The sequence below is a fragment of the Oncorhynchus gorbuscha genome, linkage group LG18 (assembly GCF_021184085.1).
Source record: "Oncorhynchus gorbuscha isolate QuinsamMale2020 ecotype Even-year linkage group LG18, OgorEven_v1.0, whole genome shotgun sequence".
Lineage (NCBI taxonomy): Eukaryota > Metazoa > Chordata > Actinopteri > Salmoniformes > Salmonidae > Oncorhynchus > Oncorhynchus gorbuscha.
In genome coordinates this window covers 38,422,227-38,438,696 of record NC_060190.1, presented here as the reverse complement: position 1 = coordinate 38,438,696, position 16,470 = coordinate 38,422,227, and positions in this window count along the sequence as shown.

Sequence of the window (16,470 nt, the reverse complement as noted above, 5' to 3'; positions counted from 1 at the left end):
ATTTCTGTATGTACTTTTTCAATAAATTTGCAGAAATGTATAAAAACATGTTTTCACTTTGTCATCATGGGGTATATCCGTGAAAAAAAAAGTTATACATTTTGAATTCAGGCTGTAACACAACAGAATTTGGAATATGTCAAGAGGTATGCATACTTTATGAAGGCACTGTAGGTTCCCAATCTCCAAACCTCATAACTATACTGAATAAAACATGCAATCAATTCAATAATTTTACTGAGTTATAGCTCATATAAGAAAATCAGTCAATTGAAATAAATTAATTATATTTCACATGACTGGGCAGGGGTGCAGCCATAGGTGGGCCTGGGAGGGCATACGCTCACCAACTTTGGAACCAGGTCCACCCACTGGGGAGCCAGGCCCAGCCAATCAAAAGCACTTTATTTGACAGAAATATTCCTCAGTTTCATCAAATGTCCGGGTGACTGGTCTCAGACGATTCCGCAATTGAAGAAGTTTGATGGGGTGGTCCTGGCCTGGCTCCCCAGTGGGTTGGACGTACTGCCAAATTCTCTAAAATGACGTTGGAGGTGGCTTATGGTAGAGAAATGAACATTCAATACTCTGGCAACAGCTCTGGTGGATATTCCTGCAGTCAGCATGCCAATTGCACGCTCCCTCAAAACCTGAGACATGTGGCATTGTGATGTGTGACAAAACTGCACATTTTAGAGTGGCCTTTTTTTGTCCCCACAACAAGGTACACGTGGGTAATGATCATGCTGTTTAATTAGCTTCTCGATATGCCATACCTGTCAGGTGGATGGATTATCTTGGCAATTTCTTTTTTTTTTCACCTTTATTTAACCAGGTAGGCTAGTTGAGAACAGGTTCTCATTTGCAACTGCGACCAGGCCAAGATAAAGCATAGCAGTGTGAACAGACAACACAGAGTTACACATGGAGTAAACAATTAACAAGTCAATAACACAGAGAAAAAAAGGGGAGTCTATATACAATGTGTGCAAAAGGCATGAGGAGGTAGGCGAATAATTACAATATTGCAGATTAACACTGAAGTGATAAATGATCATGTACAGGTAGAGATATTGGTGTGCAAAAGAGCAGAAAAGTAAATAAATAAAAACTGTGGGGATGAGGTAGGTGAAAATGGGTGTGCTATTTACCAATAGATTATGTACAGCTGCAGCGATCGGTTAGCTGCTCAGCTAGCTGATGTTTGAAGTTGGTGAGGGAGATAAAAGTCTCCAACTTCAGCGATTTTTGCAATTCGTTCCAGTCACAGGCAGCAGAGTACTGGAACGAAAGGCGGCCGAATGAGGTGTTGGCTTTAGGGATGATCAATGAGATACACCTGCTGGAGCGCGTGCTACGGATGGGTGTTGCCATTGTGACCAGTGAGCTGAGATAAGGCGGAGCTTTGCCTAGCATGGCCTTGTAGATGACCTGAAGCCAGTGGGTCTGGCGACGAATATGTAGCGAGGGCCTGCCGACTAGAGCATACAAGTCGCAGTGGTGGGTAATATAAGGTGCTTTAGTGACAAAACGGATGGCACTGTGATAAACTGCATCCAGTTTGCTGAGTAGAGTGTTGGAAGCAATTTTGTAGATGACGTCGCCGAAGTCGAGGATCGGTAGGATAGTCAGTTTTACTAGGGTAAGCTTGGCAGCGTGAGTGAAGGAGGCTTTGTTGCGGAATAGAAAGCCGATTCTTGATTTGATTTTCGATTGGAGATGTTTGATATGGGTCTGGAAGGAGAGTTTGCAGTCTAGCCAGACACCTAGGTACTTATAGGTGTCCACATATTCAAGGTCGGAGCCATCCAGTGTGGTGATGCTAGTCGGGCATGCGGGTGCAGGCAGCGATCGGTTGAAAAGCATGCATTTGGTTTTACTAGCGTTTAAGAGCAGTTGGAGGCCAAATGAGAAATGTTCACTAACAGGGATGTAAACAAATTTGTGAACGAAATTTTAGAGAAATATGTTTTTTGTGCGTTTGGCAAATTTCTGGGATCTTTTATTTCAGCTCATGAAACATATAGGGCCAACACTTTGCACGTTGCGTTTTTATTTTTGTTCAGCAGAGCTACCAAAAAGCAATTTCAGGCTATCAATCAAGTTAGAGTAGCTAGCTTGTCTACCTGTATTAGTTGGCATGCCTGCTGGCAATGTTGGTAGGCTTTAGAAAAGCAAGCGATAACTGAGCTAGACTCACATTCCTTTCAATCTTTTACCCATATTTTAGATGCAGAGAAGCATATGTATTTTCTTTAAAAAAAGAGACAGATCAGGGGGATACAGACAGCTCCAGATGTATTCTTAGATATGCAGAAAAATACACATGTATTTCATCAAATTAAGCATAACGACTAGATACATTGCAGAAAAAATCTGTTTCAGGTGTTAAAAAAATTATCCAACCCCAAGCCATCCTCAAGTACTTTGTGCCCCCTCAGCTTTTGGGGGTGCATGATGCCCCTGTATACCCTTATACAAGTATTTTTAAGGCATACAACCCCCCCCATCTTTAGGCATACAACCCCCTCTTGGGAACTATAATAATTCGGTATTAACCACTTGGATTATGAATACTAATCTGCACTAATGTGCTTTAGGTAAATCGATTTGCATATAGGACAATATAATTTACAAAGCTGTTCTCTTGATCCACAGAACACTGAGTACATAACAATGTTATCTAGTCCTTCCTTTGAGTAGTGTTGTGATTGGAAGATGGGAATAAGCTAATGAAGAGGCTAGCCTGAGGGAGATGGAGAATACATCCCTGCAGAGATTCTTAAAACTCACTTATTTAGGTTTTATTTAACGTTTATTAAACTAGGCAAGTCAGTTGAGAACAAATTCTTATTTACAATGACAGCCTACCCCGGACAAACCCTAACCTGGACGACGCTGGGCCAATTGTGTGCCGTCCTATGGGACTCCCAATCACGGCCGGTTGTGATACAGCCCAGGATCGAACCGGGGTCTGTAGTGACGCCTCTAGCACTGAGATGCAGTGCCACTCGGGAGAAAATCAACATACTGTGTGTCCCAAATGGCACTCTATTCCCTATAAAGTGCATTACTTTTGACCAGAAATAGTACCGCTTAAACTAAGAATTGCAATGAGGAATTTCAATATAAATTAATGAATTAATATAATGAATCATTATTTCTGTGATTATGTATATACATGGTATTGCACCTGGAGGACTTTACTATTTATGTGACTTTTTCTAGATGGCAAGCAGTTTATAAAACCCCTGCCATGGAGAATGCTACAGTATGGTGACTGAATTGTGGAGTGTGTTGTGGAGAGCCATATACAGTAGCTCTGTTGGAGACTAGCAAACAATGGAGATGCACAGCTGCAGAATGTATGTACTGGATGTCTCACTGAAAGTTATCCCAGTTCTTTCTGTGGCAATGTGACTGCTAGTGAGAAATGATACTTTTTATCCATACTCCCCCTAGCCTAGTAAAGATCTGTATGCTTCATGTTTGCACCTATAGTTATTCATATGATAACTAATGTAAGTGCCAGTGGGCCTCCACCATCCATCCAATCAGGCTACTTTCCAAAACCAATTTCTCAGTAGAGATGTGATATCCATCAATGCTGTGGCTATATATTTACCTGGCACACAGACAGCAGAGAAGGATTCTCAATGGAAAGTGGAAATAGGTCTCTATATTTCTGAAAGATAGATGCAAGCGGTCCCATGGAAACGCTCACGCACAGGATTTCTCACACTCGTGTCATACGGTGTAGCCCTGGGAGAAAAAAAGAGTGGCTGCTTGAGAAAGCTACTGGAGAAAAATAACAAAAGATGCAGAAGAAGGAGGATAATGGCCAGTGATTTTCACTTCTCTTTCTTGAATCAGGTTTTGATATTTTCTACGTCATTTCTCTGACACTGTCCCTGAATGATAGGTGCACAGAGGACAGGAGGAGTCAGCTGGAAAAAAATGAGAAACCATTTTTCTACCATTTCCCTTGAACGGCCATGTGGTCTTAGACAGGCTTTTCCCACTTGAATCATTCTATGGTGCCGGTCTGGTATCCCTCTGCTTAGTCTGATGGCCTACTGGAGCTGACAACACCGTGATAAGTCATAACCCTTCTGAGCTGTATTGACAGACTTCAGTAGGCCTCCAACGTGATCTAGGACTGGCAGGTTCTCATGCATGGGTCATTCTTGGAGGTCAGGTCCATGGTGTAATGTTGCTTAGTAGGTTTATTATTCTGTCGGAAATTCAATAACTTTCCAAAGTCTTCCCCAGAGGTCATAATGCTACTTTATACATCATGTGGAACGTATTGTTCTTAATATGAAATTGCATTACATGATCATGGTCAACATTTTACTCTTCATGGAGCGACCACTGACACTAAAATTGTTGATATAATCAAATATATTGTGGTAGACATGAACACATCCAAAGGAGTAATAATTAGATATTTTTCACTGTCCCTGATGTATCACACTCTCATTTGCATTTGAAATCATATGCAAATAAACCCTGGTTTTCTCTCTGCCATATCTGCACTTAGCTATCTGCTCTACAGCTTGCAATTAAAATTCTAATTGCAGTCAACTTGAGCGTTTGTAGGCAGAACCTGTCACAGAACCATGTATATACAGTAGATGGGTTGGTGAATGCTCTGTTGTACATTTGCAGACAGCAGCTTGGTTGGTTCTCCTCCTGTGCCAGTGTGATTTACTGTACATGTGGTTTGTAGATGAAACATGAAAAGTGTGTACACACTCTGGGGTCTGTAGTGGGAAGGGAACTATAGGAACCACAGTGGGGGAACGTGATGACACGTTCCATATGTTCAGCTAAATGAGTTCAAGCGCCATGCAGACACTCGAGCGGTGAAACCTCTCCTCACTCGGGACACAGTGTTGTCGATGCTGCATTACAACAAGCACATTACAATATTCACACACAAATCTTTCACTGGAGACAGAGACCGAGTGTTGCACAACATCCACTGCTTTGACTTCCAAGCATGAGCAGATAGACATGTTCTTTACCAGATGAGAGCAGGAGATGAATTACAATGATCATAATTATTATTTTAATTATTTATTTACGGAGGCAGTATGAAGCAAGGGTATTATAGTTTAGTGACTTTCTATTCGTTTTTGACATTTCATTTGAAATTCAGTTTTGTTTCAGTTAGTTTTCAGACTTCATTTACTAGTTTTTATTTAGTTTCAGTTTGATAAACACATTTCTATTTAGTTTTTATATTATTTTGTTTCCGCTTTAGTGTTAAAAGTAGCGTGCATGGGAGGCTAAGAGACATTCACCTATAGCAGGGGGTACTCAAGTACTATTTGAGAAGGTCCAGTCACACAAATTCCCTACAGATGTAGGATCTTAACTTCTTCGAGATAGGGGGCGCTCTTTTTATTTTTGGATAAAAAACATCCCGTTTTAAAAAGATATTTTGTCATGAAAAGATGCTCGACTATGCATGTAATTGACAGCTTTGGATAGAAAAAACACTGACGTTTCCAAAACTACAAAGATATTATCTGTGAGTGCCCCAGAACTAATGCTACAGGCGAAACCAAGATGAAGTTTCATACAGGAAATGCCCCAGATTCTGAAGGTGCTGTGTTCCAATATCTCCTTATATGGCTGTGAATGCGCCAGGAATGAGCCTGCCCTTTCTGTCGTTTCCCCAAGGTGTCTGCAGCATTGTGACGTATTTGTAGGCATATCATTGGAAGATTGACCATAAGAGACTGCATTTACCAGGTGTCCGCCCGGTGTCCTGTGTCGAAATTATTGCCATGCGCGTTCCATTTCTTCAGAGGCGAAAGTCAACTGCCACGAAGGATTTATCATTGATAGATATGTGAAAAACACCTTGAGGATTGATTCTAAACATCGTTTGCCATGTTTCTGTCGATATTATGGAGTTAATTTGGAAAAAAGTTCGCGTTTTAATGACTTAATTTTCGTTTTTTTTCTTACCCAAACGTGATGAAGAAAACGGAGCGATTTGTCAACACAAATAATATTTTTGTAAAAACTGAACATTTGCTATCTAACTGAGTCTCCTCATTGAAAACATCTGAAGTTCTTCAAAGGTAAATTATTTTATTTGAATGCTTTTCTGGTTTTTGTGAAAATGTTGCATGCTGAATGCCAGGCATAAATTATTTTACACAAATTTGTTTAATGGTTCAAAAGCATATTTTGAAAATCTGAGATGACAGTGTTTTTGTGAGAAAATAGATTTATTTAATTTCATTTGCGATTTTCATGAATAGTTAACGTTGCGTTATGCTAATGCTGCGGATAGATTTACACAATCCTGGATACAGGTTTTTTTCGTAGCTAAACGTGACGCAGAAAACGGAGCAATTTGTCCTAAACAAATAATCTTTCAGGAAAAACTGAACATTTGCTATCTAACTGAGAGTCTCCTCATTGAAAACATCCGAAGTTCTTCAAAGGTAAATTATTTTATTTGAATGCTTTTCTGTTTTTTGTGAAAATGTTGCCTGCTGAATGCTAACGCTAAATGCTACGCTAAATGCTACGTTAGCTATCAATACTGTTACACAAATGCTTGTTTTTCTATGGTTGAGAAGCATATTTTGTTGTTGTTAACAAAAGGCTAAGCTTGAGAGCTAGCATATTTATTTATTATTTAATTTCATTTGCGATTTTCATGAATAGTTAACGTTGCGTTATGGTAATGGGCTTGAGGCTGTCGTCAGGATCCCGGATCCGGGATGGCTCGACGCAAGAAGTTAATTTGATCACCCTGTTGCAGGAGAATATTCCTCCAATGCAGGAAATGTTAAACGTGTAGTGTATTTGAGGTTTAAAAAGGCTTTTGAAGTTTGTAATTTACACTTTTACATTTCTGACTTTATTTTCTCTTCTCAACCCCTACGAAAATGCCCATGAATTATAATCCACTAAAGAATTCACATATCCTGTTGCCGCAGGATTCTTTTCCTGCTGTAGCAAACTGGCTCAAATTAATATCCTACATCTGTAGGCGGTAAAGGTCCGTAAGGATATTGTAATTTATTGGCGTAGCAGGCAAACCCCTCGCAACCCGTGCGACCCCAAACTGTTCAAGCTGTTCTCACACTTCTAGCTGGCAGAGAGAACATTTAGCTGTTTTAAAGCTCATTTTCTGCAATTGTACACATTTTCCATGTCTTATGTGTGTTCATACGATACCAGGAGTCAACTCCTGACCGAATTCCAAAAATAAAGAAATAGCTGCCTCACCTTTTATTTATACAGAAATTCTTTGTGGGAGCTGTTAAGATGATCTTTAAGGTTGGTTGGGTTTTCCCCTTTTATCTCCATTCCACATATGCTGCCATCTTCTGACACTACAAATACATTTGCTTTCCAGCAATGTACAGTACTTGAGATGAATTCAAGCTCATGCTCCGCATTCGCTCTCGGTCTTTACATTTTTTTTCTTCATTATTTTATTTCAGTTTACTAAATTGTGTTTCCAATTTTTGCCTTAGTTGACTATAATAACCTTGGTATGAAATTAAGGCTAAACTGAGAGAAGGGAGACACAAAGTAGTAGGGCCAATAGGTGCATGGATTCGTACCCACACAGGTGGAGGAATCATACATATGCTGAGGGGTGTGGCCTTAACCGCACGGCCACCTTCTGGCACTGATAAGATAATATTAGAGATTAAGTACAGGTAGGCAGTACTGGCATTAGGAGTAAACATAAACTCCATTACAAAAAATAACATTCAAATGTCCATGTTCTGTCATTTATCTGCATTGTATCAGAAACAGGTTGTCAACCATAACAACCAAACACATTTCTGTCTCTGTGACAAAGAATGAATACACAATTACTGAACAAGATGTACTGTAGTACAGAGCCCTTGAAGAAGAGTTGAGTAAAGCTCTAAAAGGAACAGAAAAAAGAGTGAGGTTACACAGAAAGGGGAAGGAGAGAAAGAAAGGCCGATAGAAAGAAAGGAAGCGTGACTTCTTTTCACAGCGGACACATTGTCCATAGTGCTTTTCGAAAATAAAACATGTTTTTATCCAACGTGTTATTATTTATTGAAAAGATAAATTGATAAAGATAAGAATTTAAGCAATTATTCAATGGAGTTGTAGGGACCTTGCACTGTGGAAATGCTTTCACTCAAACCTCAGTTCTGGAGCATACAGAATATTACAGTGTGAAACATGTAGAATATGAACTATAGTTGACCCATGTATAAGAATATACACACTCTCAATCGCAGAAATCATCATCTTGCACTGACACAATCTTTGTTTATTTTATTTATCTGTTATTTTACCAGGTAAGTTGACTGAGAACACATTCTCATTTGCAGCAATGACCTGGGGAATAGTTACAGGGGAGGGGAGGGGGATGAATGAGCAAATTGTAAACTGGGGATTATTAGGTGACTGTGATGGTTTGAGGGCCAGATTGGGAATTTAGCCAGGACACCACAATAAGTGCCATGGGTCCTTTAATGACCTCAGAGAGTCAGGACACCGGTTTTAACGTCCCATCCAAAAGACAGCACCCTACACAGGGCATTGAGATATTTTTTTTAGACCAGAGGAAAGAGTGCCTCCTACTGGCCCTCCAAGACCACTTGGTCTCCCATGCAGGAACTGACCAAGACCAACCCTGCTTAGCTTCAGAAGCAAGCCAGCCATGGTATGCAGGGTGGTATGCTGCTGGCATTTGTAATGAAATAAAATTAAACCTATTCAGTCGAGAAGGAGAGATAGGGAGGGATGGGGGGGGGAGGGAGGGACAGAGAGAGAGTCTGTAGTTAAAATTGGCAAACAACACACACATTTATTTCAACAGGGCCATGGGTTGAGACAGGGATGCAGCTTAAGCTCCACCCTCTTCAAGCGTATACAGTCCCATGCAAAAGTATTCATCCCCAATGGTGTTATTCCTATTTTATTGCATTACAACCTATAATTTAAATGGATTTTTATTTGGATTTCATGTCATGGACTTTCACAAAATAGTCCAAATTGGTGAAGTGAAATTTAGAAAATTACTTGTTTAAAAATATTCAAAAGAATAACAAACGGAAAAGTGGTGCGTGCATATGTATTCACCCCCTTTGTTATGAAGCCCCTAAATAAGATCTGGTGCAACCAATTACCTTCATAAGTCACATAATTAGTTAAATAAAGTCCACCTGTGTGCAATCTAATTGTCGCATGATCTGTCACATGATCTCAGTATATATACACCAGTTCTGAAATGCCCCAGAGTCTGCAACACCACTAAGCAAGGGGCACCATGAAAACCGAGGAGCTCGCCAAACAGGTCAGGGACAGAGTTGGGGAGAAGTACAGATCAGGATTGGGTTCTAAAAAAATATCTTTAACTTTGAACATCCCACAGAGCATCATTAAATCAATTATTAAAAAAGGAAAGAATATGGCAACACAACACACCTGCCAAAAGAAGCCCGCCAACCAAAACTCACGGACCAGGCAAGGAGGGCATTAACCAGAGAGGCAACAAAGAGACCAAATATAACCCTGAAGGAGCTGCAAAGCTCCACAGCGGAGATTGGCGTATCTGTCCATAGGGCCACTTTAAGCCGTACACTCCACAGAGCTGTGCTTTACGGGAGAGTGGCCAGAAAAAAAACATTGCTTAAAGAAAGAAACAAGCAAACACATTTGGTGTTCACCAACAGGCATGTGGGAGATTCCCCAAACATATGGAAGAAGGTACTCTGGTCAGATGAGACTAAAATGTAGCTTTTCTGCCATCAAGGAAAATGCTATGTCTGGCGCAAACCCAACACCTCTCATCACCCTGAGAACACCATCCTCACAGTGAAGCATGGTGGTGGCAGCATCATGCTGTGGGGATGTTTTTATCGGCAGGGACTGGGAAATTGAAGGAATGATGGATGGTGCTAAATACAGGGAAATTCTTGAGAGAAACCTGTTTCAGTCTTCCAGAGATTTTAGACGGGGACGGAGGTTCAACTTCCAGCAGGACAATGACCCTAAGCATAATGCTAAAGCAACTGTTGAGTGGTTTAAGGGGAAACATTTAAATGTCTTGGAATGGCCTAGTCAAAGTCCAGACCTCAATTTAATAGAGAATCTGTGGTATGACTTAAAGATTGCTGTACACCAGCGGAACCCATCTAACTTGAAGGAGCTGGAGCAGATTTGCCTTGCCTTGAAGGATGGGAAAAAATCCCAGTGGCTAGACATACCCAGTGGCTAGACATACCCCAAGAGGCTTGCAGCTGTAATTGCTGCAAAAGGTGGCTCTACAAAGTACTGACTTTGGGGGGGGATGAAAAGCTATGCACGCTCAAGTTTTCATTTTTTGTCTTATTTCTTGTTTGTTTCACAAGAAAAAATATTTTGCATCTTCAAAGTGGTAGGCATGTTGTGTAAATCAAATGATACAAACCCCCCAAAAATCTATTTTAATTCCAGGCAACAAAATAGGAAAAATGCCAAGGGGGTGAATACTTTCATAAGCCACTGTAAATCAACGAATAGGCAAGGGCACTAGAACAGTCTGCAGCATCCGTCCTCACTCTACTAGAATCTGAAGTCAAATGTCTACTGTTTTCTGATGATCTGGTGCTTATGTCACCAACCAAGGAGGGCCTACAGTAGCACCTAGATCTTCTGCACAGATTCTGCCAGACCTGGGCCCTGACAGTAAATATCAGTAAGACCAAAATAACGGTGTTCCAAAAAAGGTCCAGTCACCAGGACCACAAATACAAATTCCATCTCGACACCGTTGCCCTAGAGCACACAAAACACTATACATACCTTGGCCTAAACATCAGCACCACAGGTAACATTCACAAAACTGTGAACAATCTGAGAGACAAGGCAAGAAGGCCCTTCTATGCCAACAAAAGGAACATAAAATTCGACATACCAATTTGGATCTGGCTACAAATACTTGAATCAGTTATAGAACGCATTGCCCTTTATGATTGTGTGGTCTGGGGTTCGCTCACCAACCAAGATTTCACAAAATGGGACAAACACCAAATTGAGACTCTGCATTCAGAATTCTGCAAAAATATCCTCAGTGTATAAAGTGAAACACCAAATAATGCATGCTCAGCAGAATTAGGTCAATACCCGCTAATTATCAAAATACAGAAAAGAGTCGTTAAATTCTACAACCACCTAAAAGGAAGCAATTCCCAAACCGTCCATAACAAAGCCATCACCTACAGAGAGATGAACCTGGAGAAGAGTCTTCTAAGCAAGATAGTCCTGGGGCTCTGTACACAAACACAAACAGACCCTACAGAGCCCCCAGGACAGCAACACAATTAGACCCAACCAAATCCTGAGAAAACAAAAAGATAATTACTTGAAACATTGGAAAGAATTCACAAAAAACTGAGCAACTAGAATGCTATTTGGCCCTAAACAGAGAGTTCACAGTGGCAGAATACCTGACCACCGTGACTGACCCAAACTTAAGGAAAGCTTTGACTATGTTCAGACTCAGTGAGCATGGCCTTGCTATTGAGAAAGGCCGCCGTAGGCAGACCTGGATCTCAAGAGAAGACAGGCTATGTGTACACTGCCCACAAAATGAGGTGGAAACTGAGCTGCACTCCCTAACCTTCTGCCAAATGTATGACCATATTAGAGATACATATTCCCTCAGATTACACAGATCCAAAAATAATTTGAAAATGAACCCAATTTTGATAAACTCCCATATCTACTAGGTGAAATAACACAGTGTGTTATTAAAATAACACAAGAAAAGGGCAACCAGTGAAGAACAAACACCATTGTAAATACAACCCATATTAATGTTGATTTATTTTCCCTTTTGCGCTTTAACCATTTGCACATCGTTACAACACTATATATACATAATATGGCATTTGAAATGTTTTTATTATTTTGAAACTTCTGTGAGTGTAATGCTTATTGTTCATTTTTATTGCTTATTTCACTTTTATTTATTATCTACTTCACTTGTTTTGGCAATGTTAACACATGTTTCCCATGCCAATAAAGCCCCTTGAATTAAACATAATTTAATTGAGAGAGAAGGGGGTGGAGAGAGAAATAGAAGGGGCTGGAGAGAGAAGAATAGGAGGTAGGGGGAAAGAAATATTGCAGATTGAACCAAATACACCCAATTACAGAGACAGTGCTTCCCCCTATACCCAGTCATTCAAGGGGAGGAGGATAATAACGTTATAAAAACATGCTGATTTGGACAACCAAGGAGCAGTAAATAACATAGTTGAATGTCTAGTTTGTTTTGGTATTTTTCTACTAATAAGCTCAGCGGTACCAGTCACTGATAATTGAGTTCAAGCTGATCTCTGAATCTCTGAGGTGGTTTGGATAATGGACTTGGCTCTACTTCAGTGGCTGCTTTCTCTCTCCCTCACTCTCTGCTTCTTTCTTTTTCTCTCGCTCTCTGCTCTGTCTTTCAATTTGCCCATCACTCTCTCTCTCTCTCTCTCTCTCTCTCTCTCTCTCTCTCTCTCTCTCTCTCTCTCTCTCTCTCTCTCTCTCTCTCTCTCTCACCCTTTCGATCTGTGTTTGAGAAATGGAGCTGTAGCAATCTGCATTTTCAAACCATATGTGTGACAAGGCACTCTGCTTGCTGAGAGAGGAAACATTGTTGTTTACTTTACTGCTAGATAATTATATGCTCCCGTCACAACACTGGTCTCCTGTCAAATTAGCCTACAGACACTGTCAAACCTTATCCCCGAAGTCTGTGCTTCTCTTAATGGCTTCCAGTAATACACTCCTTTGTGACAATTAATTTGGACTTGCCAGATAATTTGTTTGATCATAGGCCCTGTCTACACTGCCACTTTTATGACGGAAAAAATACACATTAAGTCCTCTAAATAGCAGAGGGAGAGAAACGATTGAAGTAAAAAGAAGCATAACAGTGTTATGATCCGTGAGGAGAAGAATACGTCACGGAACAATTCTAAAAGGACTTCAATCAAGTAGGTAGACCCAGGAGAAGAACGGTTCACTTCTCCCAATCAAGCAGTTAGTCCCTACGGCAAGAGGTGTTCACTCAGTCTCCCTCAACGCCTAATTCAAACAGATATCACCGACTATATTTGAAGTGGAAATAAACACCAGGTAAGGGCTACTCTGCTATTTGTATTGTCTATGGTAAATCTATAAAGAGTAGTCAACAACTTCATTGTCAGGAACAGCTGTGGCCCTAGTAGGCCATGCAGGAGGAACAACAACCACAGCCCAAACAGTAGCAATGTTAGTCAGAGCTAGAACGATCACTGTTGTTCCCCCGAACCCTGCTCTTCTACCCCTACCTCAGCAAAACCACACACCGTTGGGCCAGCCAAGGGAGCAACGTTTATGAAGAGAAAGAGAAGATTTTAACTTGATGCACAGGTCTGCCAACTTGTGTTAGAGTTTAGCCATCAGAGCTACAGTAATTATGTTGTGCGTGGCATGCAAAATACAAATCAAAGTTTACTGGTCGTGTACACAGATTTGCAGATGTTATCGCATGTGCAGCGGAATGCTTGTGTTTCTGGCTCTAGCAGTGCAGTAATACCAGCAAAAAAAACAATACACACATAATCCAGAAAAATAAATAAATATCAGTACGAGAAATGTCAGAGACCGGCATATATATACAGTATATACACATATAATGGGTGTATAGACAGTATTTGAATAGAAAAGGTGTGTACACCAGTAGTTATATAGGATGAGCCATGAATAGAATACAGTATGTACAGTACCTTAGGAAAGTATTCAGACCCTTTGACATTTTCCACATTTTGTTTGGTTACAGCCTTATTCTAAATGTATTACAATGTTTTTTTATCTCATCAATCTACACACAATACCCCGTAATGACAAAGCAAAAACAGGATTTTAGAAATGTTTGCTAATTTATAAAAATGTTTAAAAAAAACTGAAATCTCACATTTATATACACTACCGTTTGGGATCACTTAAAAATGTCCTTGTTTTCCATGAAAACATACATGAAATGAGCTGCAAAATGAAAAGGAAATATAGTCAAGACGTTGACAAGGTTATAAATAATGATTTTAAATTGTAATAATAATTGTGTTCTTTGCTTTCGTTCAAAGAACGATTTGCAGCAATTACAGCCTTGCAGAACTTTGGCAATCTCGTTGTCAATTTGTTGAGGTAATCTGAAGAGATTTCACCCCATGCTTCCTGAAGCACCTCCCACATGTTGGATTGATTTAATGGCACTTCTTACGTACCATATGATCAAGCTCAATAGGGTTGAGATCTGGTGACTATAATGGAGTGGCCAGCACAGACAGAATACCAACTGACTGCTTCTTCCCTAAATAGTTGTTGTATAGTTTGGAGCTGTGCTTTGGGTCATAGTCCTGTTGTAGGAGGAAATAGGCTCCAATTAAGCGCCGTCCACAGGGTATGGCATGGCGTTGCAAAATGGATGATAGCCTTCCTTCTTCAAGGTTCCTTTTACCCTGTACAAATCTCCCACTTTACCATCACCAAAGCACCCCTAGACCATCACATTGCCTCCACCATGCTTGACAGATGGCGACAAGCACTCCTCCAGCATCTTTTAATTTTTTCTGCGTCTCACGAATGTTCTTCTTTGTGATCCGAACACCTCAAACTTAGATTCGTCTGTCCACAACAGTTTTTTCCAATCTTCCCCTGTCCAGGGTCTGTATTCTTTTGCCCATCGTAATCTTTTCTTTTTATTGGCCAGTCTGAAATATGGCTTTTTCTTTGCAACTCTGTCTAGAAGGCCAGCATCCCGGAATCGCCTCTTCACTATTGACGTTGACTGGTGTTTTGCAGGTACTATTTAATGAAACTGCCAGTTGAGGACTAGTGATGTTCTGTTTCTCAAACTAGACACTCTAATGTACTTGTCCTCTCAGCTGTGCACCGGGGCCTCCCACTCCTCTTTCTATTCTGGTTAGAGCCAGTTTGCACTGTTCTGTGAAGGGAGTAGTACTCAACGTTGTATGAGATCTTCAGTTTCTTTGACATTTCTCGCATGGAATAGCCTTCATTTCTCAGAACAATAATAGACTGAAGTTTCATTAGAAAGGTCCTTGTTTCTGGCCATTTTAAGCCTGTAATCTAACCCATAAATTCTGAGGCTCCAGATACTCAACTAGTCTAAAGAAGGCTAGTTGTATTGCTTCTTTAATCGGAATAACAGTTTTCAGCTGTGCGAACATAATTGCAAAACGTTTTCTAATGATCAACTAGCCTTTTACAATGATCAACTTGGATTAGCTAACACAACATGCCATTGGAACAAAGGAGTGATGGTTCCTGATAATGGGATCTCTACGCCTATGTAGATATTCCATAGAAAATATGCAGTTTCCAGCTACAATAGTCTTTTACAACATTAACAATGTCTACACTGTATTTCTGATCAAACGCCAGCATCCCGGAGTCGCTTCTTCACTGTTGACGTTGAGACTGGTGTTTTGTGGATACTATTTAATGAAGCTGCCAGTTGAGGACTTGGGAGGCATCTGTTTCTCAAACTAGACACTCTAATGTACTTGTGCTCTTGCTCAGTTGTGCACCGGGCCTCTCTCTCTTTCTATTCTGGTTAGGGCCAGTTTGTTCTGTGAAGTTTGTTTTGTTCTGTGAAGGGAGTAGTGCACAGCGTTGTATGAGATCTTCAGTTTCCTGGCAATTTCTCGCATGGAATAGCCTTCATTTCTCAGAACAAGAATAGACTGACGAGTTTCAGAAGAAAGTCTTTGTTTGTAGCCATTTTGAGCCTGTAATCAAACCCACAAATGCTGATGCTCCAGATACTCAACTTGTCTGAAGAAGGCCAGTTTTATTGCTTCTTTAAATCAGCACAACAGTTTTCAGCTGTGCGAACATAATTGCAAAACTGTTTTCTAATGATCAATTAGCCTTTTAAAATGATCAACTTTGATTAGGTAACACAACGTGCCATTGAAACACAGGAGTGATGGCTGCTGATAACGGGCCTCTGTACGCCTATGTAGATATTCCATAAATATCTGCTGTTTCCAGCTACAATAGTCATTTACAACATTAACAATGTCTACACTGTATTTCGGATCAATTTGATGTTATTTTAAAAGGACAGAAAATGTGCTTTTCTTTAAAAAAAACAAGGACATTCTAAGTGACACCAAATTTTTGAACGGTAGTGTAAGTATTCAGACCTTTTACTCAGTTCTTTGTTGAAGCACCTTTGCTAGCGATTACAGCCTCAAGTCTTCTTGGGTATGATGCTATAAGCTATGCACACCTGTATTTAGAGAGTTTCTCCCATTCTTCTCTGCAGATCCTCTCAAGCTCTGTCAGGTTGCTGCGCAGCTATTTTCAGGTCTCTCCAGAGATGGGTTCAAGTCCAGACTCTGGCTGGGCCACTCAAGGACATTCAGAGACTTGTCCCGAAGCCACTTCTGCATTGTA